General features: G+C 43.5%; 1 protein-coding gene across 13 annotated transcripts in view; it reads right to left on the bottom strand.

The window, feature by feature from the left end:
• The window catches only part of UBAP2 (ubiquitin associated protein 2), a 122,630-nt gene extending 114,638 nt beyond the window's left edge, over positions 1 to 7,992 (bottom strand). For 11 of the 13 annotated variants that reach the window (XM_073618275.1, XM_073618335.1, XM_073618327.1 and 8 more), the window contains exon 1: positions 7,668 to 7,821. The gene's annotated coding sequence lies outside the window, so the exon portion shown is untranslated. Of the gene's footprint in view, positions 1 to 7,639; positions 7,822 to 7,876 lie in introns of those variants that run through there. The other 2 variants (XM_073618283.1, XM_073618292.1) reach the window with 2 other exon arrangements.
• Between the last annotated feature and the right edge of the window lie 6,444 nt (positions 7,993 to 14,436).

Raw genomic sequence — 14,436 nt, 5'->3', positions numbered from 1 at the left:
ATCGTCGATTTTATTTTATCATGCCAGGCTGCCAGCAATTAGTGCTGCATTATTTTCAGTGCCACTGCCTAGTGTCTACCAAACAGTTCCACCTATTAGTGCCCATAAGTGCCACCTATCAGTGCTGCAAATCAATGCCACATACCAGTGCCCATCAGTAAGTGCCAGCCATCAGTGCCGCATATCAGAGTCCATCAGTCATAGCCACCTATCAGTGCTGCAAATCAGTGCCCATCAGTCAGTGCCACCTATCAGTCCTGCATATCAGTGCCAGCAATTAGTGCTGCAAATCTGTGCCCATCAGTACGTGTCACCTATCAGTGCTGCAAATCAGTGCCCATCAGTCAGTGCCACCTATAAGTACCAGCCATTAGTGCTGCAAATCAGTGCCCATCAGTCAGTGCCACCTATCAGTGCTCATCAGCGCTGCTGCATATTAGGGCCTCCTCATCAGTGCCACTACCAGTTACAGTTCTTCATAAATATAAAGAAGATATTGTTAGTCTGTATTGTGCTTTGAAAACTGTCACTTGACATTAAAAAAGTATCAGTAAATCGGTATCGTTGAGTACTTGAAAAAAAAAGTATCAGTACTTGTACTCAGTCTTAAAAAAGTGGTATCGGTGCAACCCTAGTACATAGCGTTCTAGGACATGGAAGGGATCTATATTGTGTATATAGCGTTCTAGGATATGTAAGGGATCTATAGTGTGTATATAGCGTTCTAGGATATGTAAGGGATCTATATTGTGTATATAGCGTTCTAGGATATGTAAGGGATCTATAGTGTGTATATAGCGTTCTAGGATATGTAAGGGATCTATATTGTGTATATAGCGTTCTAGGATATGTAAGGGATCTATATTGTGTATATAGCGTTCTAGGATATGTAAGGGATCTATAGTGTGTATACAGCGTTCTAGGATATGTAAGGGATCTATAGTGTGTATATAGCTTTTCTAGGATATGTAAGGGATCTATAGTGTGTATATAGCTTTTCTAGGATATGTAAGGGATCTATATTGTGTATATAGCTTTTCTAGGATATGTAAGGGATCTATAGTGTGTGTATATAGCGTTCTAGGATATGTAAGGGATCTATAGTGTGTGTATATAGCGTTCTAGGATATGTAAGGGATCTATATTGTGTATATAGCGTTCTAGGATATGTAAGGGATCTATAGTGTGTATACAGCGTTCTATGATATGTAAGGGATCTATAGTGTGTGTATATAGCGTTCTAGGATATGTAAGGGATCTATATTGTGTATATAGCATTCTAGGATATGTAAGGGATCTATAGTGTGTATATAGCGTTCTAGGATATGTAAGGGATCTATATTGTGTATATAGCGTTCTAGGATATGTAAGGGATCTATAGTGTGTATATAGCGTTCTAGGATATGTAAGGGATCTATATTGTGTATATAGCGTTCTAGGATATGTAAGGGATCTATAGTGTGTATATAGCGTTCTAGGATATGTAAGGGATCTATATTGTGTATATAGCGTTCTAGGATATGTAAGGGATCTATAGTGTGTATATAGCGTTCTAGGATATGTAAGGGATCTATATTGTGTATATAGCGTTCTAGGATATGTAAGGGATCTATAGTGTGTATATAGCGTTCTAGGATATGTAAGGGATCTATATTGTGTATATAGCGTTCTAGGATATGTAAGGGATCTATATTGTGTATATAGCGTTCTAGGATATGTAAGGGATCTATAGTGTGTATACAGCGTTCTAGGATATGTAAGGGATCTATAGTGTGTATATAGCTTTTCTAGGATATGTAAGGGATCTATAGTGTGTATATAGCTTTTCTAGGATATGTAAGGGATCTATATTGTGTATATAGCTTTTCTAGGATATGTAAGGGATCTATAGTGTGTGTATATAGCGTTCTAGGATATGTAAGGGATCTATAGTGTGTGTATATAGCGTTCTAGGATATGTAAGGGATCTATATTGTGTATATAGCGTTCTAGGATATGTAAGGGATCTATAGTGTGTATACAGCGTTCTATGATATGTAAGGGATCTATAGTGTGTGTATATAGCGTTCTAGGATATGTAAGGGATCTATATTGTGTATATAGCGTTCTAGGATATGTAAGGGATCTATAGTGTGTATACAGCGTTCTATGATATGTAAGGGATCTATAATGTGTGTATATAGCGTTCTAGGATATGTAAGGGATCTATATTGTGTATATAGCTTTTCTAGGATATGTAAGGGATCTATAGTGTGTATATAGCGTTCTAGGATATGTAAGGGATCTATAGTGTGTGTGTATATAGCGTTCTAGGATATGTAAGGGATCTATATTGGGTATACAGCGTTCTAGGATATGTAAGGGATCTATAGTGTGTATACAGCGTTCTAGGATATGTAAGGGATCTATAGTGTGTGTATATAGCATTCTAGGATATGTAAGGGATCTATATTGAGTATATAGCGTTCTAGGATATGTAAGGGATCTATATTGTGTATATAGCAATCTAGGATATATAAAGGGATCTAGATGTTGCACATAGTGCTATATGGTAAAGAATCTTTACCTTGTTAAATAAAAAACCTTCCATAAACACTCTGGACCGTAAACTTAACTTTGTTATACCCATCGGTTCTATACACCATATGATGTATACAGGAGGTAAGGGTTCTATACATTGTATATAGAGATGCAATGTATATATAAAAATATAGAAATATATGCCCTGTATATACAGTTTTATGGTAAGTAATTGTTCTGTATCTTGTATAAATTATTATATTTGGGAATGAGATGTAAACATTGTATATAGTGTATGGTAGGTAAGGATTTACGTACCTATTAGACTGTTATTTGGTATCATAGTAAGGCCGGCCATATATTATGCAATTTTCTGTAGTTGAAGGAAAGAAAATTGCTTGATTCCTGTCCAACACAGTCAATGATGATAGGGGACTCCATCCCGCTACGTTATTGTATTGTGACATTGGGGGGTTCCCTGCAGTCAGAATACAATGATCACTGCTTGTGGCTATAGCTGCCAGTAGTGACGCTAAACTGATGACCTGTAAAGGGGCTTTTAAAGCGTCACCTATGGAAAATTCAGAAGTACAGAAGTTTGTCGCCATTTCGCAGGCGCACGGAAAATTTAAGGTTTGACATTTTGGGTATCCAGTTACTCTGTGCAACCTTGTCTTTTAGATTTTACCAAAACATTGGGTAATTTGTGTTTTTGTGCCCCCCTAAAGTTAATTGTAATATGTTTTTTACTGAAATTTTGTGTTTCCTAGATATTTGCGGTAATATCGTGTGACAGAAAAAAAATTTAACCTACCACTATTTTATTCTCTAGAGCATGGATGGTGAACCTTGGCACCCCAGATGTTTTAGAACTACATTTCCCATGATGCTCCACTACACTGCAGAGTGCATGAGCATCATGGGAAATGTAGTTCCAAAACATCTGGAGTGCCAAGGTTCACCATCCATGCTCTAGAGAATAAAATAGTGGTAGGTTAAATTTTTTTTCTGTCACACGATATTACCGCAAATATCTAGGAAACACAAAATTCACCATCACTGCTCTAGGGTGTCTGTGTTCAGAAAATATATCTTTGAGGCTTAAAATTATTTATTTTTTTTAAACGAGTGCAAAAAAAAAAAACGGTTCTGGCTGTGGAAGGGTTTAGGCTCCATTCACATCTGATTCCGAGCAATTCTATATAATGTGATCTGTATGGTAGGGGGGCTCTGCGTGTACATATTATGATCTCTGTGATGTGATTTGTATGGTGTGGGCTCTCTCATGTGTACATATTATGATGTGATCTGTATGGTAGGGGGGGCTCTGTGTGTACATTTTATGATCTCTATGATGTGATTTGTATGGTATATATTCTATATGTACATATTATGATCTCTCTGGGCTGTAAATCCGCTGGGATTTGTATAGTATGGGCTCTATGTGTACATATTATGATGTGATCTGTATGGTGGGGGTTCTGTGTATACATATTTTGATCGCTATGCTGATGTTTGTATAGTATGGGCTCCCTTAGTTGTATATATGATCTGATCTGTATAGTACATATCCTGTGTATACCTACAGTGGGGATGGAAAGTATTCAGACCCCCTTCAATTTTTCACTCTTTGTTATATTGCAGCAATTTGCTAAAATCATTTAAGTTCCTTTTTTTTCACCATTAATGTACACAGAGCACCCCATATTGACAGAAAAACACAGAATTGACATTTTTGCAGATTAAAAAAGAAAAACTGAAACATCACATGGTCCTAAGTATTCAGACCCTTTGCTGTGACACTCATATATTTAACTCAGGTGTTGTCCATTTCTTCTGATAATCCTTGAGATGGTTCTACACCTTCATTTGAGTCCAGCTGTGTTTGATTATACTGATTGGACTTGATTAGGAAAGCCACACACCTGTCTATATAAGACCTTACAGCTCACAGTGCATGTCAGAGCAAATGAGAATCATGAGGTCAAAGGAACTGCCTGAAGAGCTCAGAGACAGAATTGTGGCAAGGCACAGATCTGGCCAAGGTTACAAAAACATTTCTGCTGCACTTAAGGTTCCTAAGAGCGCAGTGGCCTCCATAATCCTTAAATGGAAAACGTTTGGGACGACCAGAACCCTTCCTAGAGCTGGCCGTCTGGCCAAGCTGAGCTATCGGGGGAGAAGAGCCTTGGTGAGAGAGGTAAAGAAGAACCCAAAGATCACTGTGGCTGAGCTCCAGAGATGCAGTCGGGAGATTGAAGAAAGTTGTAGAAAGTCAACCATCACTGCAGCCCTCCACCAGTCGGGGCTTTATGGCAGAGTAGCCCGACAGAAGCCTCTCCTCAGTGCAAGACACATGAAAGCCCACATGGAGTTTGCAAAAAAAAAACACCTGAAGGACTCCAGTATGATGAGAAATAAGATTCTCTGGTCTCACGAGACCAAGAAAGAACTTTTTTTTTTTTGTTTCCCTTACTTTAAACCTACCTACCCCCCTTCCCCCCCCCCTCACTCGTACCCATTCATACTTACAAACAACAAACAAAAAAATAAAAAAAACCCTTCCTGTTATGTTCCTTAATGCTTCTATATTGTCCTCAGAAGTCTCGAAGAGGCTCTGAACTCCTCCCATTTAGCCCATGTTTAAATATTTGTTCCTTCGACCCCTCTTCTATCATCATTCTTTCTTCCAGGGCACGCATCTCCGTCATCTCACATTCCCATTCAACAACAGACGGCGCAAGTGTATTTTTCTATTTTCTTGCTATAACCGTTCGTGCCGCCGTCAAAAAATATTTCAAAATTCCCTTTTTTATGTTTTTTAATGATCCTGGAATCATAGATAATACTGCTATCTGTATCTCTGGATACATCTCGATCCCGGTCAATGCTCTAAAGATCGCGAATACTTTTTGCCAGAATGGTTGGATTTCTGAGCAATAGTACCAAATATGTGACATTGTACCCCGAGTTACATGACACCTCCAGCAGATGTCCGTATTATCCGGATTCATTCAAGATAGAACTTTTTGGCCTTAATTCTAAGCGGCATGTGTGGAGAAAACCAGGCACTGCTCATCACCTGTCCAATACAGTCCCAACAGTGAAGCATGGTGGTGGCAGCATCATGCTGTGGGGGTGTTTTTCAGCTGCAGGGACAGGACAACTGGTTGCAATCGAGGGAAAGATGAATGCGGCCAAGTACAGGGATATCCTGGACGAAAACCTTCTCCAGAGTGCTCAGGACCTCAGACTGGGCCGAAGGTTTACCTTCCAACAAGACAATGACCCTAAGCACACAGCTAAAATAAAGAAGGAGTGGCTTCACAACAACTCCGTGACTGTTCTTGAATGGCCCAGCCAGAGCCCTGACTTAAACCCAATTGAGCATCTCTGGAGAGACCTAAAAATGGCCGTCCACCAACGTTTACCATCCAACCTGACAGAACTGGAGAGGATCTGCAAGGAGGAATGGCAGAGGATCCCCAAATCCAGGTGTGAAAAACTTGTTGCATCTTTCCCAAAAAGACTCATGGCTGTATTAGATCAAAAGGGGCTTCTACTAAATACTGAGCAAAGGGTCTGAATACTTAGGACCATGTGATATTTCAGTTTTTCTTTTTTTTTTTTTAATAAATCTGCAAAAATATCAACAATTCTGTGTTTTTCTGTCAATATGGGGTGCTGTGTGTACATTAATGAGGAAAAAATGAACTTAAATGATTTTAGCAAATGGCTGCAATATAACAAAGAGTGAAAAATATAAGGGGGTCTGAATACTTTCCACCCCCACCGTTTTATGAGCTCTATAACGTGATCTGTATGGTGGGGGGGGGGGGGGGGTTGTGTATACAGATTATGATCTCTATAATACGGGTTCTGTGTATACATGATCTCTAGGGGCTATGATTTGTACGGTACATAGCCTGTGTATACATATTATGATCTCTATGCTATATATTCTATATGTACATATTATGATCTCTCTGGGCTGTAAATACGCTGGGATTTTGTATAGTATGGGCTCTATGTGTACATATTATGATGTGATCTGTATGGTGGGGGGGGGCTGTGTATACATATGATGATCTCTATGCTGGGATTTGTATCTGATCTCTATGGTACATATCCTGTGTATACATACTATGATCTCTATGATGCAGGTTCTGTGTATACATATTATGATCTCTATGGTGTGAGCTATATATAGTATGTGTTCTGTGTATACATATTATAATGTGATCTCTATGGTACATATCCTGTGTATACATATAATGTGATCTCTATGGTACATATCCTGTGTATACATATAATGTGATCTCTATGATGCGGGTCCTGTGTATACATATAATGTGATCTCTATGGTACATATCCTGTGTATACATATAATGTGATCTCTATGATGCGGGTCCTGTGTATACATATAATGTGATCTCTATGGTACATATCCTGTGTATACATATAATGTGATCTCTATGGTACATATCCTGTGTATACATATAATGTGATCTCTATGATGCGGGTCCTGTGTATACATATAATGTGATCTCTATGGTACATATCCTGTGTATACATATAATGTGATCTCTATGGTACATATCCTGTGTATACATATAATGTGATCTCTATGATGCGGGTCCTGTGTATACATATAATGTGATCTCTATGGTACATATCCTGTGTATACATATAATGTGATCTCTATGGTACATATCCTGTGTATACATATAATGTGATCTCTATGATGCGGGTCCTGTGTATACATATAATGTGATCTCTATGGTACATATCCTGTGTATACATATAATGTGATCTCTATGATGCGGGTCCTGTGTATACATAGCACGATCTCTATGGGCTGGGATTGGTATATGTGTATAGAGAACACGATGTCTCTGGCAGGCCCCGGTCTCTGTCGGCCTCTCCCCCCGGTGCCCCCTCCTCCTCCTCCCCGCTCTCCTTTGTCCAGTGTCCGCCATCATCAGGCCGCAGCCCCCCCTCCAAGCAGTGATCGGCCTCGTGTATGACGGCGGAGGTGGACCCCCCCACCTCCCCTCCCTTCTCCTCCAGCGGGTCACACGGAGCCCCCCCGACTCTCCCCCTCCTCCTCCATACTGACCGTGCCCCGGCCCGCCACCTCCTCTCACCTGCAGCACAATGCGCCTCACAAAGCAGCAGCAGCAGCAGCGGGCGCCGTCACGTGACTCCTCCCCTCCCCCGGCCGCGCAGACATCTTCCCGGCGTGACGTCAGCGGAACGCGACACCCGTCTGCCCCCCGCCCGCAACAAAAACATCCCCTTCCGTTTTCCCCGTGTGGGGACCGTTTATATGAGGGATAGCAGGGTGTAATATTACCGGCAGCCGCTGCTCTGTCCACACGGCTCTTCCTGGCTTCTCTGAGGAGAGCTGGGGGAGGGAGGAGGCGCGGCCTGATGACGTCACCGGCTGTGCGGCGCTGGTTGCCACGGGAGACGGGGCCTGTGTCAGCGTCTGCCGCCTCCCTTTGTGTACCCGCACTGACAGGGGGGGGGCGATATAATGTACTACAACTCCCACCATCACCTCCACAGAATAATGTACAACTCCCACCATCACCTCCCCAGAATAATGTACTACAACTCCCATCATCATCTCCAACAATAATGTACTACAACTCCCATCATCACCTCCCAAAATAATGTACAACTCCCATCATCACCTCCAACAATAAAATACTACAACCTCTAACAACATCTCCCACAATAAAGTATTACAACTCCCATCATCACCTCCCACAATAATGTACTACAACTCTCATCATCGCCTCCCACAAACATTTACTACAACTCCCATCATCACCTCCAACAATAATGTACTACAACGCTCATCATCACCTCCCACAATAATGTACTACAACTCCCAGCATCACCTGCCAGAATAATGTACGACAACTCCCATCATCGCCTACCCAGAAATCCCAACCTGCAAAAATTCATTTCAGGGAGGTGGCAAACTCATTTCACTCAACTCATGCAGCCTCACCATGCCCATCATTTCAGCCTCACCGTGCCCATTATCCCAGCCTCACCGTGCCCATAATCACAGCCTTACAGTGCCAAAAATTGCAGCCTCACTGTGCCAATAATTGCAGCATTACCGAGCCCATAATCGCAGCCTTACACCGCCCATATTTGCAGCCTTACAGCACCCATAATCGCAGCCTTACAGCGCCCATAATCACAGCCTTACAGTGCCCATAATTGCAGCCTCACCATGCCCATGATAGCAGCCTCACTGTGCCCATAACCGCAGCCCTACAGTGCCCATAATCACAGCCTTACCATGCCCATAATCGCAGCCTTACCATGCCTTAATCGCAGCCTCACTAAGGTCAGTGCCTGGATTACACACATCAGGCATCACCCACTATGTCTCGGAATTCAGTGTGAAAACTTTGGCCGAGCTGTGACAAAAGTCCTGCCCTTCTCCTAGACCAGCTCATGTGACAGTCGCAGTGTTCTGTCTATCACACAAGCTGGTCTAGGAGGAGGGCGGGACTTTTGTCACAGCTCGGCCAAAGTTTTTTACACTCAGCTCCGACCGCTGTGTGTGACATGTAGTGGAGGAGAAGGGGGGGAGGAGGAGGGAACGGAGCGCTACAGGCAGCCACAGCTTAGCCCAAAGCGGCCCCAGGGCAGGCAGCCTACCGGGAAATGTCCTGGTAGGCCAGTCCAGCCCTGCCTCCTGTCACTCAGCCACAGACAGAGCAGCCCGAGCGGCCATACTCTATTCGGCCACTCGGGCTGCTCTGTCTGTGGCTGAGTGACAGGCTCAGCCGGGAGATCGCCCGGCGCTCGCGAGGGACCGGGAGCCCGCACCCAAATGCGGGAGAATCCCACAACTCGCGGGAGAGTTGAGATGTCTGCCTACCAGAATAAAGTACTACAACTCTCATCATCACCTCCCACAATAATGTACTACAACTCTCATCATCACCTCCCACAATAATGTACTACAACTTCCAACATCACCTACCAGAATAATGTACTATAACCCCCACAATAAAATACTACAACCCCTAACAACATCTCCCACAATAAAGTATTACAACTCCCATCATCACCTACCAGGATAATGTACTACAACTCCCATCATCACCTACCAGAATAATAAACTACAACCCTTAACATCACATCCCACAATAAGGTACTACAACTTCCATCATCACCTACCAGAATAATGTACTATAACTCCCAACATCATCTTCCACTATGAAGTACTACAACTCATATCATCACCTACCAGCATAATGTACTACAACTGTCATCATCACCTCCCACAATAATGTACTACAACTCCCAACATCACCTCTCACAAAACTGTAGTACAGCCCCCACCATCACCTCCCACAATAAAGTACTGCGACTCCCAACATCACCTCCCACAATAAAGTACAATAACTCCCAACATCACCCCCCACAATAACGTGCTACAATCCCAACTTCATCTCCCGCAATAAAGTATTACAACTCCCATCATTACCTCCAGAATAATGTACTACAACTCCCAAAATCACCTCCCACAATAATGTGTTCTTTATTACTGCCAGTGAACTTATCTCTGAGTTGAGAGAATCTGTTACATCCAGAAATCAAATCTTTACTGCAGAAGGGGCATGGGGGGGGGGGGGGGGATTCAATAAAGATGTTACAACACTTATTGGCGGTACGGCTCCTTTAAAACAGACTGCGCCTAAATCAGGAAAGAAAGCCTTGTGACAGTTTTTTTAGGCTTAATGACGCGTGCGCCAGATTCAGGTAGCTTTTACTACTAACACTTTTACAATCTGTTGCTATGGCTGCCATCAGCTCACAGATAAGCAAATAAGACCAGCGTTCTGAGCTGGTGTACAAAGAGATGCCATTACTCAAAGTGGGGCACTTTCATGCTTTCTGCACAGGGCTTCCTGGTTGCTATGAAGCCGGTGGCCGCCAGCATCATAGCAACCAGTAACTCATGTCTGGCTCCATTCAGCTGCCACTCAAGAGATTCCCCAGCTGATAGGAAAAAAAGGGGTAGGTTATATTCGGACCATGGTGTCACTAGCATCCCCCCCCGCTCCTTTGTTTACTTTTAGCTGCAGGACGTGGAATCTCCCAGCTGGCAGCTGAACGAGCCACAGATGAGTCACCTGGTGCTATGACACTGCCAGCTGCACGGCCAACAGTGTTTTGCCTAGCAAGAGGCTAAATATGTATTGATGACCCCCCCCATGCCACAGCTGCATCCATTTCATTCCACTCCATTGCAGCTTAAGAGGGGGGACTGTTGATGGTCACTAAAAACACGGCTCAGCCACACGTTTTGAATGACCCCCAACCGCAGGTCTAAACGAGCCCTAATTAAAGCTGGCCATAGATGGGTGGAATTTTGAACGAATGTTCTTGGGGAAAGAAGTTCCTAATCATTAGCGGGTGATATCAACATTCGTTGTCAACTACAGTTACAAGAAAATTAGAAGCAGTAGGATTGAAACATTTTTCTCGAACAAACAAACTTCTAAGGCTCCAATGACACTTGTACAGCTCCAAAGTCGCACGAGTCCAAGCCACAACTTTGAATGGGTGCGGCTTGGATGCGACTTTGACCAATGATAATGGACAACTGTATAACATTCAGGTGCAACTTTCATGCAACTTTTGAGGGTTTACATTGCAGTCTATGGCACTCAAGTCACATGAAAGTCGGACCAAAGTAGTGTAGGAACTTCGGGTTGACCGTGTGTAGGCAAGACCGGTTAAATGGAATTCCGTCGGAGTTCCGTCAGAGAAACCTTCGGGGTTTATTCCGACGGCAAAACCGGTCGTGTGTACACGGCATAAGACGTCTTAGACGTCCTCGAGTTGCAGTGGTTATATCGGGATGATGCCTGCACCTGTGGGCATCATCCCGATATGAAAATTTTCAGCCGGAAATTCCCTTTGTAGCAGAAATGATTTGAGTGGCTAAATAGCCACTCGATCACTTCTGTGGGTGGCGGAATGGGGTCCCATCCCCCTCCCGCGTTCCTCCGACACCTTTCCCGGACTCCAGCATCCCATCGCAGAGCCCAAGAACGATGCGACCAGCAGCATCGGCTGCACAGAACAGAGAGAGAGGAATTGACATCGTTCCTCTCTCTCTCTCTCTGTGACCCCGGAAACTGGGAGCAATGAGTAGTTCATCACTTAAAGTTCTGCCTCTTTGTTTACATGGCTGTTAGCGGCCAGGATAGCAGCCAAACAGACTGACCTGTATCTGATTGGCTGCATTGGAGGCTAGAGGAGAGATCTGGGGTTTAATAGACTCTAGATCTCTCCATAAAGAGGACCTGTCACGGGCGGCCCAGGCTGTCACAAGGGATGTTGTTCATCCCTTGTGATAGCAATAAGGTTAATCAAAAAAAAAAAAAAAAAGTGTAAAAAATAAAGTTTTGTATAAAATAAATAATAATAATACAAAAATGTAAAGCCCCCCCCCGTCCCCTCATGCTTATGCACAAATGTTATACCCATGCACATATGCACCACACATGTAAGGTATTGTCACGAACGTGAGAGTGAGAGCAATAATTATAGCACCAGACTTCCTGTGTAACTCTAAACTGGTAACTTGTAAAGGCGTTTAAAGCGACCCCTATGGAGAATTTTAATCACCGTAGTTTGCCGCCATTCCATAGGGTAGGGATGAACCCCCCCCACCCAAAAAAATTTAAAGTAATACATACTGTAGCTGCTGACTTTTAATATTAGGACACTTACATGTCCTGGAATCCAGCGATGTCGGCACCCCAGCCGATGTTTCCATTGGCTCTCAGGTGCTGCAGCCCCCATAGCCTGTAAGGGAAACCTGCAGTGAAGCCTTGCTGCTTCACAGCTGGTTCTGTAATGTACATGCACGAAGCTCGCTGCGATCCCTAACCGGCCCGTTGGCGGGGGAAGGAGTGGGGGGGGGCAAATTTATGACATACCTCACCACAGCGAGGTCCGACGGAAGTGGGGACAGGTACCTGTCAAAAACAGGTACCTACTCCCCCCCTCCCGAAAGGTGCCAAATGTGGTACCTGAAGGGGGAGGAGACAGATAAGCAGAGCTTCCACTTTTGCGTGGAACTCTGCTTTAAGCTGTCATGGGCATCTCCCAATGCATTCCTACAATCAAAGTCCAGACCTAAATCCAATTGAGAATCTGTGGCAAGACTTGAAAATTGCTGTTCACAGATGTTCTCCATCCAATCTGAGAGAGCTTGAGATATTTTGCAGAGAAGAATGGGCAGAAATGTCCCTCTCTAGATGTGCAAAGCTGGTAGAGACATCCCCAAAAAAAGACTTGCAGCTGTAATTGCAGTGAAAGGGGGTTCTACAAAGTATTGACTCGGGGGGGGGGGCTGAATACAAATGTACCCCACACTTTTCACATATTTATTTGTAAAAAAATGTTGAAAACCATTTATCATTTTCCTTCCACTTCACAATTATGTGCCACTTTACTGTATGTAGGTCTATCACATAAAATCCCAATAAAATACATTTACGTTTTTAGTTGTAAAATGACAAAATGTGGAAAAATTTAATGGGTGTGAATACTTTTGCAAGGAACTGTAGATCCTCCTTAATGGCGGGGGTGCCATTGTAAAGGGGTCACACTGATATGGTGGTCTTTCTTTAAGAATTTGCAACAACAATAGTGCCTTACAGTAAAAAAAAGTAGCAGATAAGAACTACTAGAATTTGACACATGCGTTAGTACTAGCAATGGCAAAGTTGCGGGGTATTCATGATTTGATGCAAGGCTTCCAACTACATACCCACCGCCAAATAGGCCTCAAAGGCTCCTCTATGTTAGCCTATGTGTCCATGCACACATTATTGTTTTTATTATTACTATACACGATTTATATAGCGCCAACAGCTTTTGCAGCGCTTTACAATATAGAGGGGGGGACAGCACAATTACAGTACAGTTCAATACAGAAGGGACAGGAGGGCCTCGCTCATAGAGCTTATATTCTAAAGGGAGGGGGTGGTGGTACAAAAGGTAATAGATGAGGGGAACGATTTGATGGGGGTGGCTCGGGGATAGTTGTTAGGTGGATGTGGGATAGGCTTCCTGAATAAGTGAGTTTTCAGGGATCTCCTAAAGGTGGAGAGGTTAGGAGCTGATCGGATATACCGGGGCAGGGAGTTCCAGAGGATGGGAGAGGCTCTGGAGAAGTCCTGAAGACGAGCATGAGAGGAGGTAACAAGGGAGTTAGAGAGCAGGAGGTCCTGGGAAGAGCGGAGGGGACGATTTGGGTGATATCTGCAGTTGAGGTTGGTGATGTAGTTGGGGGCAATGTTGTGGATGGCCTTGTATGTTATGGTTAGCATTTTGAATTTTATACGGTGGATTAGGGGAATCCAGTGAAGGGATTGGCAGAGAGGGGCAGCAGTCACGGATCGATTAGTGAGGTGTATTAGTCTAGCAGCAGCATTCATAATAGACTAAAGGGAGGATAGCCTGCTTAAGGGTAGGCCATTAAGGAGAGAGTTGCAGTAGTCAAGGCGGGAAATTATCAAGGAGTGAATAAGTTGCTCTGTGGTGTCATTAGTCAGGAAGGATCAAATTCTGGAGATGTTGCTGAGGTTAAGGCGGCAGGATTTTGCCAGTGATTGGATGTAGGGGCTGAAGGAGAGGTCAGAGTCAAGGATTTCACCCAGCACCCTGGCATGTGTGGAGGGACCAATGGTTGTGCAGTTGATCTTAATGGTAAAGTCATGGGGGGGGCATCAAGGAGGAAATATTACACGCTCAGTTTTAGAAAGATTGAGTTTGAGAAAGTGGTGGGACATCCATACCGAGATGTCATTCAATAAGTTTGAGATCCGTGAGGAGATCGAGGGGGTAAGTTGAGGAGTG

This window comes from Aquarana catesbeiana, linkage group LG01 (genome assembly GCF_042186555.1).
Source record: "Aquarana catesbeiana isolate 2022-GZ linkage group LG01, ASM4218655v1, whole genome shotgun sequence".
Lineage (NCBI taxonomy): Eukaryota > Metazoa > Chordata > Amphibia > Anura > Ranidae > Aquarana > Aquarana catesbeiana.
Note: the sequence above shows the minus strand (reverse complement) of the source record. Positions and strands in the feature narration are given on the sequence as shown.